The following is a 14100-nucleotide window of genomic DNA, read 5'->3' as shown; positions in this document are numbered from 1 at the left end:
CCTTGTTACGCTTACCGGGACGCTACCCGGTACGCGAACCGGACGCTCCAAAAACACAAGATGGCGGACTCCCGTTACGCTGCCGGTTAGCTGCCCGGTTCGCGTACCGGGAAGCGCCTCTACCGCGAAAAATCGCGGGGGACTTTAATATCCCCCTCATCAATCCTAGGGGGTCAGGAGGGGTTTACCTTGCCCCCTTTCCTTCATTTCCCCCTTCTTTTTTCACCACATCTTGTCTCTCGAACCTACCAAGAGACAAGATGGCGGCCGCTCCGGACTGTTTACAATGTTGACAGCTACGCTGCCGGTTAGCTGCCCGGTTAGCTGCCCGGTTAGCTGCCCGGTGAGCTGCCCGGTTCGCGTACCGGGACGCGCCTCTACGGCGTAAAATCGCAAAATTTTTTGCCCCGCGGGGCACTTTAATATCCCCCTCATCAATCCTAGGGGGTCAGGAGTGGTCTACCTTGCCCCCTTTCCTTCATTTCCCCCTTCGTTTTTCACCACATCTTGTCTCTCGATCGTACCGAGAGACAAGATGGCGGCCGCTCCGGTTTGTTTAGAATGTTGACAGACACCGGAGAGCCAATCAGATTCGCTTCGCGAAGTTCCGTTACGCGTCAGGTACGCGAACCGGGGCGCTAACCGGAGCGCTGTCACAGATATATATATTTTTTTAAACGTTAATTTCTCAAAATCCACTGGAGCACATATATTGAGACATAGCTAAGGCACGTCGGGCAAACCATATCTACAATTTTGCCAAGTTTCATGTAAATCTATTCAGCCGTTCGAGCTAAAAGTGAGTCCAACCGCCCTATGGAAAAATGAATGGGAAAAACGCGTTTTGGGACCCCCCTTTGTTCTCGGCCCCCCCTTGACGAAACCCCACCAAATTTTCAGGGGCTGCTCAGAAAAAAAATGTGCCATTTTCCTGAAAATTTCAGCCAATTCCGTCCACAAACGCCAAAGTTATTAGACATAGAATTTTCAGAAATCCCATAGAGAAAAAATCCTAACTATATATACCCACTGGCTATCGCCAGTAGGTAATATACATATATAAACATATGTAATCTGCATATCTATATAAATATAAATGCATGCATACATATACATATATGCATACATATGCATGTTATTTACATGAAAGTTTTAAAAACACTAATAAAAGCAAAGCTAAAAAGCCACCTCATTACAAACAGAATGGCTTTAACTTAAACGAGGGCGAGATCTATTGCATTTTCAATGCTTGTTTACTTTGGTTCTATCAAGAAGGCATTCAGATGTGTCACACATTTGCCATAAATTCTGAATGTTAGCACTCTAGTTGCTCATTAGATCACTGTAGTAAAGCTAGTGCTCACCAGGGAAGTCTGCTGCTAATCATGGTTTGCAGCCATTTTCCCGCATTTTTTATCCCGCAGACTTTCAGTCCGCATACCATTATCCCGCAAGGTCATTGAGCTCGCATACCATTATCCCGCATTTTTTCAAAACGCATGTGCATTTATCGCACATGCCTTTACAAAGAATTACGTTTTAAAGGCATGTATGGTAAATGCATTTGCGTTGTGAAAACCACGATGACGAGAGAGGTAAGTGGGTTTGTGTTAATTTTTTTGTGGGTTAGTGATTGTGTAGTGTAGTGTAGTGTTGTGTAGTGTAGTGTTGTGTTAGTGTAGTGTAGAGTTGTGGTGGTTGTTTAGTGTAGGGTCATGCTGGGGGTAGTGTTTTAGGGTTTAGGGTTGTGTTGTAGTGTTTGCGTAGTGTAGGGTCATGCTGGGGGTAGTGTTTTAGGGTTCAGGGTAGTGTTGTAGTGTTTGCGTAGTGTAGGGTCATGCTGGGGGTAGTGTTTTAGGGTTTAGGGTTGTGTTGTAGTGTTTGCGTAGTGTAGGGTCATGCTGGGGTGTAGTGTTTTAGGGTTTTGGGTAGTGTTGTAGTGTTTGCGTAGTGTAGGGTCATGCTGGGGTGTAGTGTTTTAGGGTTTTGGGTAGTGTTGTAGTGTTTGCGTAGTGTAGGGTCATGCTGGGGGTAGTGTTTTAGGGTTTTGGGTAGTGTTGTAGTGTTTGCGTAGTGTAGGGTCATGCTGGGGGTAGTGTTTTAGGGTTTTGGGTAGTGTTGTAGTGTTTGCGTAGTGTAGGGTCATGCTGGGGTGTAGTGTTTTAGGGTTTTGGGTAGTGTTGTAGTGTTTGCGTAGTGTAGGGTCATGCTGGGGTGTAGTGTTTTAGGGTTTTGGGTAGTGTTGTAGTGTTTGCATAGTGTAGGGTCATGCTGGGGGTAGTGTTTTAGGGTTTTGGGTAGTGTTGTAGTGTTTGCGTAGTGTAGGGTCATGCTGGGGGTAGTGTTTTAGGGTTTTGGGTAGTGTTGTAGTGTTTGCGTAGTGTAGGGTCATGCTGGGGGGTAGTGTTTTAGGGTTTTGGGTAGTGTTGTAGTGTTTGCGTAGTGTAGGGTCATGCTGGGGGTAGTGTTTTAGGGTTTTGGGTAGTGTTGTAGTGTTTGCGTAGTGTAGGGTCATGCTGAGGGTAGTGTTTTAGGGTTTAGGGTAGTGTTGTAGTGTTTGCGTAGTGTAGGGTCATGCTGGGGGTAGTGTTTTAGGGTTTAGGGTAGTGTTGTAGTGTTTGCGTAGTGTAGGGTCATGCTGGGGTTAGTGTTTTAGGGTTTAGGGTAGTGTTGTAGTGTTTGCGTAGTGTAGTGTCATGCTGGGGTTAGTGTTTTAGGGTTTAGGGTAGTGTTGTAGTGTTTGCGTAGTGTAGGGTCATGCTGGGGGTAGTGTTTTAGGGTTTAGGGTAGTGTTGTAGTGTTTGCGTAGTGTAGGGTCATGCTGGGGGTAGTGTTTTAGGGTTTAGGGTAGTGTTGTAGTGTTTGCGTAGTGTAGGGTCATGCTGGGGTGTAGTGTTTTAGGGTTTTGGGTAGTGTTGTAGTGTTTGCGTAGTGTAGGGTCATGCTGGGGGTAGTGTTTTAGGGTTTAGGGTAGTGTTGTAGTGTTTGCGTAGTGTAGGGTCATGCTGGGGTGTAGTGTTTTAGGGTTTAGGGTAGTGTTGTAGTGTTTGCGTAGTGTAGGGTCATGCTGGGGGTAGTGTTTTAGGATTTAGGGTAGTGTTGTAGTGTTTGCGTAGTGTAGGGTCATGCTGGGGGTAGTGTTTTAGGGTTTTGGGTAGTGTTGTAGTGTTTGCGTAGTGTAGGGTCATGCTGGGGGGTAGTGTTTTAGGGTTTTGGGTAGTGTTGTAGTGTTTGCGTAGTGTAGGGTCATGCTGGGGGTAGTGTTTTAGGGTTTTGGGTAGTGTTGTAGTGTTTGCGTAGTGTAGGGTCATGCTGAGGGTAGTGTTTTAGGGTTTAGGGTAGTGTTGTAGTGTTTGCGTAGTGTAGGGTCATGCTGGGGGTAGTGTTTTAGGGTTTAGGATAGTGTTGTAGTGTTTGCGTAGTGTAGGGTCATGCTGGGGGTAGTGTTTTAGGGTTTAGGGTAGTGTTGTAGTGTTTGCGTAGTGTAGGGTCATGCTGGGCGTAGTGTTTTAGGGTTTAGGGTAGTGTTGTAGTGTTTGCGTAGTGTAGGGTCATGCTGGGGGTAGTGTTTTAGGGTTTAGGGTAGTGTTGTAGTGTTTGCGTAGTGTAGGGTCATGCTGGGGTGTAGTGTTTTAGGGTTTTGGGTAGTGTTGTAGTGTTTGCGTAGTGTAGGGTCATGCTGGGGGTAGTGTTTTAGGGTTTAGGGTAGTGTTGTAGTGTTTGCGTAGTGTAGGGTCATGCTGGGGTGTAGTGTTTTAGGGTTTTGGGTAGTGTTGTAGTGTTTGCGTAGTGTAGGGTCATGCTGGGGGTAGTGTTTTAGGATTTAGGTTAGTGTTGTAGTGTTTGCGTAGTGTAGGGTCATGCTGGGGGTAGTGTTTTAGGGTTTAGGGTTGTGTTGTAGTGTTTGCGTAGTGTAGGGTCATGCTGGGGGTAGTGTTTTAGGGTTTAGGGTTGTGTTGTAGTGTTTGTGTAGTGTAGGGTCATGCTGGGGGTAGTGTTTTAGGGTTTAGGGTAGTGTTGTAGTGTTTGCGTAGTGTAGGGTCATGCTGGGGTGTAGTGTTTTAGGGTTTAGGGTAGTGTTGTAGTGTTTGTGTAGTGTAGGGTCATGCTGGGGGTAGTGTTTTAGGGTTTAGGGTAGTGTTGTAGTGTTTGTGTAGTGTAGGGTCATGCTGGGGGTAGTGTTTTAGGGTTTAGGGTAGTGTTGTACTGTTTGTGTAGTGTAGGGTCATGCTGGGGGTAGTGTTTTAGGGTTTAGGGTAGTTTAGTTGTTTAGTGTATGCTAAAGGCATATTTGTTTTAAAAGTTTTCGTTATTTTAATTTGCGGCCTAATAGTACATGCGGGATTTTTTTTGCGGACTGATGGTATGCGGGATTTCGTCATATATACGCTAATCATACTTTCTATGGCAAAATGAACCCCCTCATTTTGTTCCTTTTTAAATTAAATGTTTTAAGAGTTACCACTTTATTCCAATCAAGATGGCTTCAGGTGTGCCATACCTTTGTAATAAGTAGGACTGTTAGCACTCTAGTTGTTCTTTAGAACACTCTGGGACAATCTGTCATTGGGCTATAGTTGGGCTACATCTGGCTGATATTTGGGCTATATTTGGTTTTTTTGTCTCTGGTGGCCATCTTTGGGCTACATTGGGCTACATTGGGCTACATTGGGCTACATTTGGGCTCCAACATATATAGCCCAATGTAGCCCAATATATATTTTTCAAAGTTAATTTTCGTAAAAACCACTGGAGCCTATATCTTGAGACATAGCAAAGGCACATCGGACTACCAGTCCCTACAATTTTGCCAAGTTTGGTGTAAATCCATTCAGCCGTTCAGGCTAAAAGTGAGGCCAACCGCCCTATGGAAAATTGCATGGGAAAAACACGTTTTGGGACCCCCCTTTTTTCTCAGCCCCCCCTTGACGAAACCCCCCCAAATTTTCAGGGGCTGCTCAGAAACAAAATGTTCCATTTTCCTGAAAATTGCAGCCAATTCTGTCCTCATAAGCCAAAGTTATTCGACATAGAATTTTCAAAAATCCCATAGGAAAAAAATCCTAACTATATATACCTACTGGCTATCGCCAGTAGGTAATATATATATATATATATATATATATTCCTTTTCGACGATCCCTCTCATGGATCACAATGAGGTGCAAACCAGGGGATGTATACTTTGAAAATGTATTCGCCACAAAAAATAACACCCGACAGGCGCATTTCGGCTACACGCCTTTGTCAATGACCTCCTACTCATAGGCAGCTTGAAATCTGAGTGTACCACAGAAAGCTCTAATTAGTTAATTGACTGGATGCTCATTAAATACTGACCCCCAGTAGGCCTTGCTTAGTGTGTTACAACATTACTGCATGCTGGGACTTGTGGGACTTGTGGTAATGTTTAGCACACTGTTCTCTAAATCTGAGTCATGGTGAACAAATACTAGAGTATATTTATAACTTTGGATCTTAATGAAATTTTGTATGCCAAGGGAGTTTAGGCTCAATACATCCTCCGCGTGAACCATTGTTGTTTCAAATTACCAGTTGTTAAGGTTCCTAGGAATTCAGGGTTGCCCCTTACAACATTGTTACTATAGGGCAATCAGGCACTGCCTGACTGGTTAGTCTGACAGGTCGGTGTGTGGGCTGTTTTTGATTGTTGATGGGCCTGCTTTATGGTCTGCTGGGTCAGTTTATTCTGTTGATTTTCTTAATGTAAAAATTAAAAATTGCATGCAGACAGCTCAAATCTGCACAGTCTTTCATACTTTGCAAATCACCTATACAGTGTGCTTTTACAAGTTCAAAATTGCCTGAATTTGGAAACATGAGCCATGTTTTAAGCTTTCTAATTCACCAAAGTGGGCCACTTTTATTTTGGTGCCCAGGCTTATTTTCTTTCCCAGTTCAACCCTGCATAAGGTGAGTTTGATTTGAAAACTTTTGGATGCGACTGCCTTTATCTGCAAACAAAATCTGGTTATCAATCTGAAATCTGAATACTAGTTGCAGTTGCAGTTATGTGTTCTTTAAAATTTTCAAACGGGCAAACATGCTGTGCAATATGTAGTTCAAGAAGAACATTTGGGAGGATATTGTATTTAAAATTACCTTATATTATAGTTCTACTATTTTATTTCCTAAAAGACTAACACCATTCTATATTTGGGTGTTCTTGTTCCTGCCTCGCAGAGAAGCAATGTAGTTTATGGCTTGCACTACACCTGGTGGTTCTGCACTGGACCAAAAACCCAAGTCCTCATTTTACATGCGCCTGGTTCATGCCCATGAAGGTTACACCTAATTAAAAACACCAGTTTTTGGTTATTATCACCAGAGATAAAATACTATACTCATTGATTTGTCAGTACAATGCAAATAAATAGCAATGATTACAAAGTAGACAACCATGTATGCCACTGTTATGCCACTAATGCTTAGTTTAAAAATGCATCTTACTGGCCTCTATGAATTTGTAACTCTATATTAAACTAACTATATGCTATAGCTATAAACTAACTATGCTAGACCTGACATCCTTGGTGTGGTCTTCCCCCAAACTTTTTGCCTTCACCACTCCCTTTTTCTGATTTACATTTTGTTGTCAATAGGACTCTGCACATTGTACCACTGCTAACCACTCCTAAAGTTCCGTTTCTCACTCCCTTAAACATGGTAATATGGGCCTACACGTGATTGGCACATGTAATTTACTCATACGTCCCTTGTAAAGTGATACTACGTGTACCCAGGTCCTGTAGATTAAATGCTGCTAGTGGGCCTACATTTAAACGAACACAACGCTAATACTGTTTTTTCTATTCACAGTCCAATCAATGCCACCATGTGGAAAACTTCAACAACATAGGCTGAAGACTGCTAGTTCTGTCAGAGTTAATCACTTTTTTAATTTATCTTATTTTGCGACAAAGACATTTTCATTTTGTCAATTACAACACAAATATCATATTAAAACATACACATATACATTTCACCATTCAAACTCTCAATCTCTTTTACTCCATTTACAAACGCATCCATAGCATTTTCACACAACTAGCACAATCATGCACTCCATTCTAAATTGTCTCTTGCTATTTACAATACAAATAAAGTTGGAATTTTTTTAATATTCTCTTTAGAACAAAGCCATAGAGAAATCAATGACAATGGTTTTTTTGTGATTTGTGCCTAATTCAAGCTTCAATGTAACATTCTTATGGCTGAAAATGGTCTATGCGTTTCGAACTCTCCTCGGTATGAGAGTTCTCTTCAGAACCAGAATCTGTAAAACAAACAACAGGCAGGGTTTGTTGTCTACCTCTTATTAATTTCAAAGAAACTCTTACCTCCTCTTGTAATGGACTTGATTCACCCGACGTTAAACACTATATAAGAGACAAAACCAGAAAACCACAACCTATAAGTGCTCAGGCAAAAGCATACAAAGACTACCACTCCTATGTTGCATTACTTACATCGGGGTTTCTTGTACGTGTATGCCGATTTTGTGCAGCGGAATCGTTTGAAGCCTGCAAACCCTAAGGTGGAAAAGTACATATTTACCAATGTTCATGCCGTTTATATGAAATTCCTAAGTGGTCAGTGTCAAGCTCCACTTACTCGTAGAAATATTTTTCCATACTCAACAGATCTCCATTGATGTAGGCGGGAGCTCTGCGATACCTGTGAAATGAAAAACGCTTGTCAAATGGCTGTTCATGTGCCGTTCGAGCTTCTTAAAGAACTTACTATTTGAAAAATGTTTCTTACTTGAAATCGGCAGAGGGACCGGCAGTCAATACGGGCTTCTCCTTAGTGAGCGGTCTCGCGATGTCGCTTGGCTGGCGTATGACGTCCATAGTAGATAACAGCTTGCTATAGCAGAGGATTCTGGGAGCTATAGTTCGTGGGCGTTTTAGATGCAAACGAATTAGCTGAGTGGCTTGTTAAGCCACTGGGCTGGATCACCGACCCGACAATGGTGGGAAGACACTGTAGAAATGCACACGAGCGGCTTTAGATGCTGTGGGCAAAAAGTTTATGGAAAAAAATTCCGATCTCAGTGGCATACTGGAGCAGACTTGATACGTTTGATAATGGGAATCAGCTGCATAGATGCGCTGACTTGTGCTCTGGTTGGAACCACATAACCTTGGAGACAATGATTCACGCATCTTCCTGTTTTGTAAAGCCCAGATAGAACACAAGGTCCCTCATGCTCATGTGGACTTACACTAGTAGATACTGGCTGCTATTGCTGGTGACATCTGGAATGGGCATTTAGCCTATATCAGGACATTTAACTCAATCTGTATATTTCAGAGATTTCATTAAGCCCGTCAATGGCAGTATTAAATTTAACAATAAGCATTGCTTCCCTTCTGCATAATTTCACATCCAGGTCACCAACTCTAGTATCATTTTCTACTTTTGAGATGATTGTCCAAACCAGATAGTGGGCCTATAGCATTCATTGTGCCACTCACCAAGCTAGCACTCTAAAACGTGTTTCCGGTCTGCCACTGCAGCCTGTGGTGCAGTTTTAAACAAATATTTCGGCCTGACAAAATAAGCCTGTTGCCTAGCCTAAATCTTCCTTTTTATTACATATAAGTCACCCCTAAGGGAGGCCTTAATGGTCATTAGGTCTGGGTGCATTGTATTAAAAAAGCAGGACATGTGGGGTTAGGTTTCAAATGTTCAGGTAGTGCAAAACTCCGAAATTCATTTTTCCCTTCTGACAAGGCCTATCTCTCCCAATGGAACACTGTATTGCCTTTTTACATTTAATAAGTGTTAACATTTGATTGGAAACATGTAGAAATATCAGGTTTGGACTCAAATTAAGTGTTATTTAAAAACCTCTTTAATGGTAAAGTCAGATTTTAAGTAACAATTCTGAAAACAGCACTTTTAGAAAGTTGGAATTTTCTTGTACTAACCACTTGGAGCCTACTGCCAGTGTCTGGGTTCATATGTCTTTGAATGGCTCTGCTGTTGGGTTTATGTATTCCTGCCAGACAGTGAGATAAATTAAACTAGATGTAGACAGGATGGGACATCCTGCCTAGATGGCTGGGATAAGAGCTGTTCTCTGCCCTACTTACACTTCAAAGGCCTTGCCTCCAGCATACACAAAGTAACTTGACATCAGGCTTTTGTCATCACAGACATCATGGGGCCTTAGCAGGGGAAGGGAAGAACTTTCCAGAACCAGAGGTGGGATTAGCCCAGGATGTCGCTTCATTTACGAGGCTGGCACCAGGTATAAATATGACACCCTCAGAGCAACTCTTCAGTACACTCCTGTACCTATGGAAGATTTCAGAAGGACTTACTGGACCCCCAGCACATTGACACCTTTGATTTATGCATGAACCAAATGTATTGGAACTATGGCAAACAAACATATTAAAAATCCACAAAAAGCCATCTAAGACATTTACCTAGCATGTCTTCATGGTCTGGTGAAGGATCTCAGGCTTCCCATGTCATCTTGTGCTCACCGTTCCACACCACCGTTTAGCCTTTCAGCAGGCCTGTAACAAGCACAGTAAAAATCATCATCAAGTCATTGCCCTCTAAATAGCAGTTAAGAGCGGTTTCTCATAGACCATAGAGGTAGTGGCACACAAGGACCGCCCGCCAAGGTTACGCATGCATCTTTTTTAGGATATGGGTTGAGGCAGCACATGACACTGGCTCTCCTTCAGGAGATATAGCCAGCCCTGTGGGCTTTTTTATTTCCCTTTTATTCCTTCTGACCTATCAGGGAAAAACATATCTCAAGTTTTTTCCCACCCCTAGCTTCTCAGCAGGAATTCTAAATATGCTGCTAAACTATGGACTCAGCAAAGAATGAGAGCTCTTACTCTGTGACAGCCTAGTTTCTGAAATTCTAGAGGAGAAGCAGAGTGGTTGAAGACAGCAAACAAGGATTGAAAACCATCTCTGGCGTCTGTTTATAGGGTTTCCATGTGGCCCATTTGTCAGGGGTCACAAGGAAGTGCTGAGGGGTACAAGGAGAATGCCCGTGTTAGCTGCTGCTATGCCTGGCAACCATGGTACACCAAATCCCAGCAAGGATCAATATTTTTCAAAGAAAGAAATCCACTTGGAACTAGCCACAATTCCTAAAATTAAAGGTTTTATATTGTGACAAAAATCTGTTATCACCATTTCTATATGTTCTTTGGTGACTTTCAAAACAGGCATTCACTACATTGCATTTCAATGGGATAAGAAATAGCAGAGCCTTAACACCAAAATAATCTGACAGGTTTGTTTCTTGTAACCTTTCACCAAAACAGTACCATAAAAAACTTGGCTAATAAATACATTTGTGAATTTCACCCTAATTTCAGGGTGCGATTTGCAATAGCAATATAATCCAAAAGGAAGGACACTCCTGTTATAATTGACTTGTGCTATTCCTTTCTCTAGTTGTGTCTTTCCTGCTGCTCAGCCAGGATGAGTGTTAGAACGCCAGATGACCTGACGGAATGTTTGAGTGCTGGCTTGTGTGTGGAGTGCCCCAGGGAAGTTATCAACTGGGTGAAGTAGACCTCTCAGCTTTACTTCAGGCCATCTCACTCAACTTCAGTTAATACCTTCCTAGGATTGCCACCCCCTTTGATAAAATCACTTAATTTTTTATGTTTTGGAAGAGAAAACTGGGTCAGGCAAATACATACAAAATTAAAAGAGTCTGCACTGAGTAATCTGACTCAGGGTAATTCGTTCCCAATAAAAAAAAAAAAAATCTAGTATAACCTACATAACAGCTACAGAGCACACTACTGCTATGTCTACCTTCTAACATGCTTGTTGAGCATGTGCACAGACCATTCTCTAGTCGTTTTCCTCACATTAGACTAATGCTGACAGACACTGTTATTCTGTAGAATTGGGGCAAAATCTACTAACCTTTGGTGAAATGCAACGCTGCAACCCAAGTTGCTGCGCCAAATTCAGGGAGAGCAAAAAACAGCAACATATCTACTAGACGCTGGTGCACTTTAGGTTGCCATGCTCCAAAATACACGTTCTGATGAAAAAGTGTAGACTTTTAAAACTTGCTCTATTGTTACTCCTGCCTCAAGGAGGTGTAATGCTTTGGCACAAATTCTGCCTACCAATGTTAGTAGAGCATGAGAGGATGCATAGGATTGCCCTTGGACCACACATGGGACATACCTTGATGCACAGTAGTGCAAGGTTGTAACACGAACCTAGCACAAAGTGCTAGCAGATTTCCCCTCTGTGTCACTTCATAGATGTGTACAACTGCAGTAGCATTAGAAAACAGCTCGGAAAAGGGCCTAGTAACCGATATATTTTCTTGTTTTTCTAGAACACAGCCCAGTAATAAGATTTCTAGACCCCCTTGCACTAAGACTTTGTCAATGTGCCAACATGAGACAGAAAGTCGGTTGCACAGTAACCACCCTGCAACCCACTAAGCAGTTCCTGAATGAGATGCATTTCAGGTATCTATCATTTCTATAAAATTGGCAAAGTAAAAATTTGCAGAATACACACCCTTTTTCATATTATAATGGCACACACAAGAACACAAGGAAATAATGGATATATGTTAAAGATTTATTTTAAAATCCAAATCCTTTCCTACTCCACACAATACGCATAGTAACTATTACAAAAACAAACAAAATGGTAACGGCAATGTTTACGAGTAACTTGAACAGCAGATAATATTGGGCATTATCTGTTTAACTTTTTATCAAAACCACCCTCTTGCCTTTGGCTTATTATTAAACTAAACTCCACAGCAAAAGAAGAAAAACGCCTAATTCCAGTTTCAAAGATAGTTCACATTTGAATACCTGCTTCGCTCAATGAAGTTACTGATCAATATAGCCTTTTCTTGCTATTCTCATCTGTGCTGGCAGCAGCATCTTAAGGATTTTTGGGACCCTAGGCAAAACATATTTTGGGGCCCGTTTAAGGGGCAAGTTTTAATATTATTAGCAGTTTCTTGTTAACTCAAGCCCCCATGAAGCCTAAAATATTGAATTATGTGGTAAATGTTGAACAAGTTGAAATATATCTTGCGTGGAACCACAAAAATCCTTATGATGACATTGGTTAGAGAGACAAAGTCAAAGGCAGAGATAGGCAGAGAGTTGGAGAGGTTTAGCTAGAGAATAGAGTATACAGAAAGTCAAACAGAGAGAAAGTTCACTTTTCCGGGTGTAGGGCTTTTGCAAGATCAGAAAACAGGGGAGGTAGAGGGATATGCTAGGTCCACCCTCCTGTTCTAATAGAAGAACTACAGAATGCGAAATCTCGGACAGTGGCGTCTCTAGGGGGGTGAGGGGGTGCGGACCGCACCGGGTGACACCATCACCTGGGGTGACACCAATCACGCACCAGGTGATTGGCGTCACCCCAGGTGATCGTGGTTAGTGGGGCAACTCTGCGAGCCCATACGACGCTAAGGGGATGGGTGGGTGGCACTGCGGCAGCAGTCTAGTGTTGACTGTCAGCCTGCAGGCAGGCCCAGGGGCGCATGTTCCATTTTCTGGGCTGAGACCGAGGGTTGCTTCAACCCCGGTCTCCTATGGGCAGGTAGTAGTATCCATGCTCTAGCCAATCACAACGCTGCCATTGCAGCGTTGTGATTGGCGCAGGGGAGGAAGGGAGGCTGCTTGAAGCCTGCTTCCCTTCCTGTCGGAAAAAAACGCGGCAGCCCAGTACCGGTCATGAGCGTTGAATCGGCGCGGAGCAGGACCAGGCGGTAAGGTAAGTTTTTTAAATTATAATAGGGGGTGACACCTTTACCTGCACTGGGTGACACCAACCCTAGTGACGCCACTGATCTCGGATAAAGAACCTAGCAGGGAAAATGATTTTTTCTCAGTATGAGACTGAAAATCTGGCAAATAATTAAGGAAAAATGTCCTTTCTTGAGTCCCCTCACTCACCAGGGTTTCCCCACAGTGACATGCTTCATGATAGGGGCCATCTCAACCCGCTGCGGGTTGAGGCATGCTTCAACTTGCAGAATTACGTAGGAGCACAGTTTGTGAGGAACTATGTGTGGTGCAGTGGTGTATATGGAGTGGAGTGAGTTACAAATATCTAACTAGTGGGCAAAATAACTTTAGTCTAGCTCCTAGCTGATATGTTAAAAATATGGTGGGTCTCTAGGATGGCCTTGTTACAATGAGTCAGGGGTCCCTAGTAGACGTTAACATGTTTCTAGCTTCCCCAATGCTCTTCCTCAGGACGACACAGGGTGCAGCCCTGTGTGTACCACTCCCAAGTGACCTATAGTGAGGTGAATTATAATACAAAAATGCAGCAAAATAAACGAGCGTTTAAAAATACATCCGACACATACTAGTCATGTTGTATCTGAAATTAAAAAAAGATCATTTGTTAGTAATAACAGCCTCCCCAGAGGGGGTTGGTTTGTAAAATAACGCAATTCCATGATGCTCCTCACGATGTGTGCCTAGTTGCTGTCATTGTGTCCTTCGCCATGCTGAGCTGCGAAAGGAAAAAAACTCAATGCCGCTTGCCTAAAGTCCTAAATAGAACAAAGAGGCGCTGTGAATCAGTGCGCGGTAATTGTACCAATTAAAATGCTCCTCATGACTATGCTGTGAAAAAACATAACAAACAGTACAGACAATACGGATGTATGTTGTTACTACGCATGCTTTTACAACACATGCCTTTACCACGCAACTTTTACAACGCAAGTCGTTAAAATGACTTGGTTGGGGGGCGCTGGATAGTGAATAGTTTAATTTACTATTCCAACTCCAGTCCCCGTGGATAGTAGGGAAGGTTTTGGATAGTAAATTAAACCATTCCCTATCCTACAGTGCCCCCCAGCGCAAGTCGTTGTTCCCCGACAATACATGTAACATAAATGACTTACTTATAAAGAAGCAAAACTTTGGCTCATGGTCAGGGGGCGTGAGAGGGTTCCTGCTGGAACTCTAAAACGGAAGGAAAACATGGTTACAATGCTGTTTAAGTGAGGGAACTCTTCTCTGGTGAGACCGGGTAATACTGAGGGCGAAAACCCACAGTCTGCCCGAATCTCGATGA

This window comes from Lissotriton vulgaris, chromosome 3_1, assembly GCF_964263255.1.
Source record: "Lissotriton vulgaris chromosome 3_1, aLisVul1.2, whole genome shotgun sequence".
NCBI lineage: Eukaryota > Metazoa > Chordata > Amphibia > Caudata > Salamandridae > Lissotriton > Lissotriton vulgaris.
This window is presented reverse-complemented; position numbering follows the sequence as displayed.